The following is a 6,719-nucleotide window of genomic DNA, read 5'->3' as shown; positions in this document are numbered from 1 at the left end:
AGAGTAGGGAACGTGGTTTAATAGAGAAACCAGGGCGATGAAGGGAGGGAGGACGTGTTGATTGAATCCCAGTACTGCCACTCATGAGTGTGTAACTTTGAGCAAGACAGCCCTCTCCAACTCTCCCATTTTCTCATTGTAAAATGCAGAGTAATATCTATTTAATGTTCTTCAAAGGGTTGTGGTGCTAATTAAGTGGGATAATATAAGTGAAAGACCTTTGTAAATTGTAAAGCATTGAATAAATGATTTCCAGGAGTTTCATGGAGCTCTTGTCAGGAAGTAAACAGTCACTTTCAGATCCCTCCAAGTAATGATCTACAGAATGCCTTTACACAGTGCTTGACTTCTGCTGGGCTGGGGCTTTGCTGAAGTCCTGTGGTCTCTTACCACTCCCACCTCCCAGGCCCTAATTGCCCCTTTTTTGTGGTGAACAAACTTGTTAGTGTCTGCTCCATAAGGCACAGTTCCTATCTGGCAGGACAGATAGAACGTGGGACTCACTGGCCATTGGGACAGAACTATGCTCCAGAACCAGTGGGTGGTATTTTCTGTTTGAGTCTGCCAAGGCTGATGGTCTGGAGTAGCCCTGCACCTGCTGCTCAGCATGCCCCTGCCACCCTTAGCCCTGCTGGAAAGGAACTGGAGCCAGCCTTGCCTTCCACAGTGTCTGCACAGACGCTTCTGTTGGCTTGGTTATTACGATCTTAGATCCCACAGATGGAGAGCCTTAGCTCTTCTAGAACACCTGCCCAATGCGCACAGCGCAGGAATGAGCTGGGCATATTGCTTTACAAAACAGTTTCCTTAACGCCCCTAGCTTGGGAGCATTTGGTTCCTGTGGTGCTTCTGGTGATCTCACCTGGCCATGTCCCCAGCCTTCCCAGAGCTTAGAGCTTGGCTTGCACCATGCCTTTCTGCCTTCTGTCTCATCCACCCTGGCTCTGTGTCCTCTATTCTAACCTTCTGTCACCCAGAAAGGTAATTTTAGTGGATCTCCTTATTTATGGAGGCTCCACATCCTATCTCACAGACTAATGCAGTAGGTTGAGTGTCCAGGAATCTGTGTCATCCTGGTGGGGCCGGAGCTCTCTGCTCCACACACCATCATGCAATCCTGCCTCCAGTCTTTCTCCTGCTGGAAAGCTCTTCCCCCACATTGCCCATGAGATCAATTTTTACTTCTCTTACCCCAACATTCAAATCCTTCACAATGTGGATCTAAACATCCTCTCTACGCCTTTTGCCCCCTGCACTGTAAGTCCCTCAGTTTTGGTCTTAACGTTCACTAATTGCCTCTCCTTTCCCTACCTCACTCTCCATCCTTAGGCTTGCTCCAAGAAGCCATCCTACTTTCATTTGGCCCATCCTGCTCTCTCTCCTCCCTCCTGGCATTTATCGTTTCCATGGCATAGAGTTACCTCTTCTTTGATGTGTTGCATCATTATCCTAGTACTTCTTTTTAGTTATTTACTCCACTACCCTGAATACCTGACTTTGCCCTTAGGTTAGTTCCTTGAAGGGCGAAGACTGAATGTTACAATATTACTAATACAATGGCTGGACCATAGAGATGCTCAAAAACATGTGTTGAGTAAATGAATAGGTGAATGGGTAGTAAAAGCATATTTTCTTTAGTGCGCTTTTTTTTTTTTTTTGCACAGGATTTCCCCATTTCAGTTCTTTTTAATCCCCTGGAAATAGTACCCTGCACTTTTCTCATCCTGTGTTTTCTTGGGGACGCTTCTGCCTTCCCCTGCCTGAAGAGTCATTCATTCAACAAATACATATTTGCTACTGTTTTTAGCACAGCACTTTTATTAGACTGAAGTTTAGACTCCAGTTCTACTTTCCCCTTTCATTACCTTTTATTATCTTTAGTGTTTTTTTAATCTAAAAAATTTTAAATTGAAGCTTAATTGATGTGTAACATACTAGTTTCAGGTGTACAACATAATGATTTGATACTTCTGTATATCCTAGTGTTTCTTGTGTTTTAGTTTTTTCTTCCCTACTAGATTTTAGGTTTCCTCAGGCTGGGATGGTATCTTTGCATAGAAGTTAAGAGCATACAAACAAACTTGAGCTCAAATTGCACCTCTACTACTTGTCAGTTATATTTAGCTAGTTACTTAACTTCTCTGGGACTCTATGTCTTCATCTATGGTGGGAATAATAATAGACCTTAATAATAAGGTGGAAACATGAGAAACAAAGCAATAATGTATGCACTGCATTTAGCAAGATGCCTCGCATATAATAAATTTTCAGAAAATTATAGTAATAATAATGGTTATTAGTTTTTAAAGTCCTTTATTCTACAACACATATGTTAAAAGTGTATAATAGGTGCTCATCCAGCAATTATGACTTATCCACAGATGAATTTATAGCAAGAGCTAAGAGGTGTAAAGGACAGACCCATGAACAGACTTGCCAGACTACACATAGTTTAGCTGGGGTCAGTGCCTGGGTTTCCTGAATGCTAGTCTAGGGCTCTTTCCCTCCCCATGCTGTGAAGTAGACCAAGGAGGTCCTCCTGGGAGAAGAAAGGGAGGAGGCTCTCCTATGATCCCCAAGCAAAGCACATCAAAATAAAATAATAATTACTTTATTAGGCATCATTTGGCTCTTGGTATAGGTAAGAAAGTGTGGAAGCTGTAGGGAGATAGATTTTTTCTTTAATAGGAGGAAAAATGTTTGAAAATTAAAGCAACCTGAAGATGGCATGGGTTGTTACCCCGTAAAGTCTCTAGTTCCCTAGTACAGAAGACACTCAAGTGAGGCCAGATGGCCACTTGCTAGGGACGTTGTGGATAGAATTTGCAAGCCAGGCAGGTGGTTGGCCAGGGTGACGGAGAGGTTTCCTCTACCACTTGAGCCAGGCTAGTACTGGACACGTGGGTTGGAGAGCAGCAGCTGTTCCAGAACCTGCCACTATCCTCCATTCAACACCACACAACCCCCCTTGTGAAACCATCCATTCCCATATTCAAAGGCTCCAGCTGCAGGAGTCCAGGAAGATGGGAGGTACCATAAGATCTTCCAAGTTTTCAAGAATGCTCATGAACTATGACATATATCAGTTATTCTGGCTGGGCCTGGAGGAGGCTCTGGCATCTGCTCCAGCCCTCTGCTGTCCTCGTTCTCTCTACCAGGAGGACTCGACTCTCCCAGAATCCATTCACTATAACAGTGTTACACCCACACAGTGAACCCCTAAGACACCAAATCATTCTGTCCCTTTGTCTTAAAAACTGGGACAGATTGCCGTCCCTGGACAGTGGAGAGCTGTCCCTTTCTTCACCGCAGAGTGCAGTTTATCTCTGGATGGCCTCAAAGCTCCTAGGTTCCTGAGCCCTGCTAGTAGCAGCCCCAGTCCCTCTGGGCCCAGCTGCAGAGGTGCACTGGGGTCAGGGCACTGCGGGGAGAGCATAGCTAATGGAGGGAGGGAGGGAGGGGGTGGGCAGCCACTCAGAGCAAGTCGGAGCCTGACAAATGGAGAGACTTTGTGTGAGATCAGCAAAAGAGAAGACAGACACTTGACCTGGTTTGGAATTACTGCAAATCCATCAGGCTCTGTGCAAATTGAGACCATAATTCAGATTGTTCATATCGTCACCAGCATCTCCATTTCCATTAAGCCCTACTGTCCATCTCCCCTGGGCCTGGCTCTGTCCAGCAGCTAATTGAGGGGGTCAAGCTAGCACTAAATTAACAAGCCACTTTGAAGGGGTCGCCCCCACCCCAGCCTTCCAACCTACAGTCTGTGTTAACCTTGGATATATTCCTATCTCCTCCTCAGCCTCAGGTACAGCTTCAGCTGAAAGGGTGTGGGACAAGGGGGCCATTCAGTGGGTTTGAACCCCAACTCTGCATCTCATTAGCTGTAGGACCTTGGAAGATTTATATAAACTGTTGAAACTTTAGGTTTCTTGTTTGTAAACTACAAAAAAGACCTACCTGCTCTATCTTCCTAGCGTTATGTCTGGTGTTAAGCTAATGTTGATGTAGGCAAAGGCGCTTTGAGGTTTATAATATGCTATGCAAATATGGGTGGCTATGGGTTCTTTCCTGGGTGACTTCCAGGGGCTCTGTGCTGAGTGAGAACCCAGCAGATGTCCAGCATCTGTTCAGACTGTCCTTGTCTCAGGGTTTGGTGCTTTGTCCTGTCCCCCTGTGGATCATGCCCCCTCAAGTGGGAGGTTCAGCCAAAGTGCATCAGGTGCCATTAGGGCTGGCAGCAGATGCTGCGAGGTCAGGGTCCCCACCCTCTCTCTGGGCCCCTGCTCAGAGGAAAGGGAAAGTGGAGAAGGACATTTATCATGCATCTATGTGGCAGGCCATCCACTGGCTGTTCTCTATGTACTCATAAACTCTGCTGGCCGTCACAAAATCCCCTTGGGATAGATAACATTATCCTTACTTTTTGAGGAATGAAGGGATACATAAAGGAATTAAGCAATTTGCCCACAGCTACTCAGCCAGTGAGTGGGGGCCTGCCTGGATTTGATTCTCTCTGCTCCAAAGCCCACCTCTTCTGATCCCACTTGCTGTCTTTGAATTAACCTTTCTGCACTTTGTCCTGGGGAGGAGCCAGGGACAGGGACCAAATAGTCATCCCTCTGGAGGTGGGATTCTTTGTTGAGGGGGATGAAGGTAGGTAGGGGTCCACAGGCAACAGCCTAAGAATTTGCTCCTCCTCTAGAGAAGCAAGGCAGAAAGACATCTGTGGGATCACTCTGAGCCTCATGCTTGGAGCCCTCTGCTCCAAGTGTTTGGGCAAAGCTTGGGGCTCAGTCCTGCCTTGGGTTAGCTTCAGGCCCCCCTCCAGTTCAACCCCCTCCAGTTCACCCATCTTGCCAACCACCGCCCCCCAGCCCCACCATGCCTGGCTCTGTGCCCACCACACTGGCCACCAGTCCCCCAGCCCCATTCCACCTGCCATTGTCATCCCCGGCCTGCCTGCCTTCTCACCTTGGCCTTAGCCCTGTGACCCTGCTGGGGCTGAGGCTTCTCTATCTGGGGGCTCCCTTACCTGGCCTGCAGGGGGTGCAGGTCGCTGAACTCTAGTCCAGCGAGGGCTTCTTTCCTGGATCATGAAAATAATTTTCAATTCAGTATTGCAAAGCCTTCTTTTGTAAATTAAGCTGAATGGGAGAGCAGCCTAGAGGGACAAAAGATCTCTCCTTAACATTGAAATAGAAAATTAACCAGGAGGGGTGAAATAATGTCAGAAGAGGTCCTCACGGGGCTATTCTAATCCTATTTCCCATTTGCAGCCATTTGAAGTCTGGCTAGGCCTGTCCACCTGCTTCAAGAACATGCAGGTCTAAGGGAAAAATTAAGTTAGCTGCCACAGAGGCCTTTACTACCAACTCTTAGGAAACGTTTGGAAGTCTGACTTAATTTACCATGTTTTATCGAAGATGTGTTTTCATATGCGCAGAGTGGCCAGGCTCTGGGATACACAGCTAAACTCACCCATGTAATTCCAAGGCCCCCTTGTGATATGTACCCCCATTGCTGAGGAGGGCCCTCTGACTTCTCCAGAGGAAAAGGCTCCAGCTGCCCACCATGGGGCTCTGTCCCTTCAGCTGGAAGGGGATTGCTAATTAGCACCTTGACCTCCTGTGTTTCAATGCTGATTCGGTCACATAGTAGCTGTTGTCTTCTTATGCAAGCCACTTAACCTCTCTGAACTTCAGGTCCTTCATCTGGAGTTGAGAAGACCTACCTCATGGAGAACTTGAGATGATTACATTTGCATAATGCTTAAAAGGCTTATAAGGCTTTTTGTTCCAGTGTTAGCAAATATTAAACATTCAATAACTGGTTTTGCTTTCTTTGTATCTATTTCTATGTAAAATGAGCATGATTTTGTGAGGGCAAGTGAGAAAATGTAGGTTAGAGTGCTTTGGAGATGTTCAGGGAGAGGTGTGATGTGTTTTTGTTATGATTTTATAGAGGGAACAGACAGCCCTTTCCCCTCCGTGTGAGTCCATGAACCTCATGCCCCCGCCGCCCCCCAGCAGAGCAACTCTCCCACCTTCTGGGTCTGGCTCCAAACTCGGGAGCCAGGCAAGTCCTTCCACAGTGCAATCCCTTGTAATTCCCTGCTGGAATAATGAAATCGTCCCCCGGGTGGGCCTCTGACTCCTGACATGGTGTCTTATCAGATACGCCAAGCTGATGAGCCACATCTGAAAGTTATTTATTACCAAAGGTCTGAGATAGCCCGTGTGCGAGGAAAGGAATGAGAATGGATGGTGTGGGGGTGAAGGCAGGTCTCGCTCTCTTCCTGTTTCTCAGGAGCCAGACTGGGCCTGCTTTGGAGAACACTGCTCACTGTCACTTTTCCTTTCTGTCCTCTCAAAGCTTTCCTGCACCTTCCCTCCAAGCATTCATGATAATACCCTATTCTGCTGTCCTTCTTTTCTCACTTCATGTAGTTAGTTTGGTAGCTGATTTTTGCAAGCCCTACCCAGGTGCCTGGCATATAAAGGAAAGAGCGTAGGATTTAGCATCAGAAAACCCAGTTATGACACTAGCTGGGAGCTGGGAAAATCACTTAATTCCTTGTTGCCTCTGTTTTCCTCATTTGGTAAAATGGGAGTAATAGTCAAATGAGGTAATAGGCATAAAACTGCCTTGTAAACATAAAGTGCCATACAAAACTAGTTACAAGGCGACAACCTTGGAGCCCTCTTCCTTCTTGG

Source organism: Mirounga angustirostris, unplaced genomic scaffold (genome assembly GCF_029215605.1).
Source record: "Mirounga angustirostris isolate CCGP_5_RB_7025 unplaced genomic scaffold, mMirAng1.0.hap1 SCAF_13, whole genome shotgun sequence".
NCBI classification, from domain to species: domain Eukaryota; kingdom Metazoa; phylum Chordata; class Mammalia; order Carnivora; family Phocidae; genus Mirounga; species Mirounga angustirostris.
The sequence above is the reverse complement of the archived record's forward strand: the minus strand, read 5'-3'. Positions refer to the sequence as shown.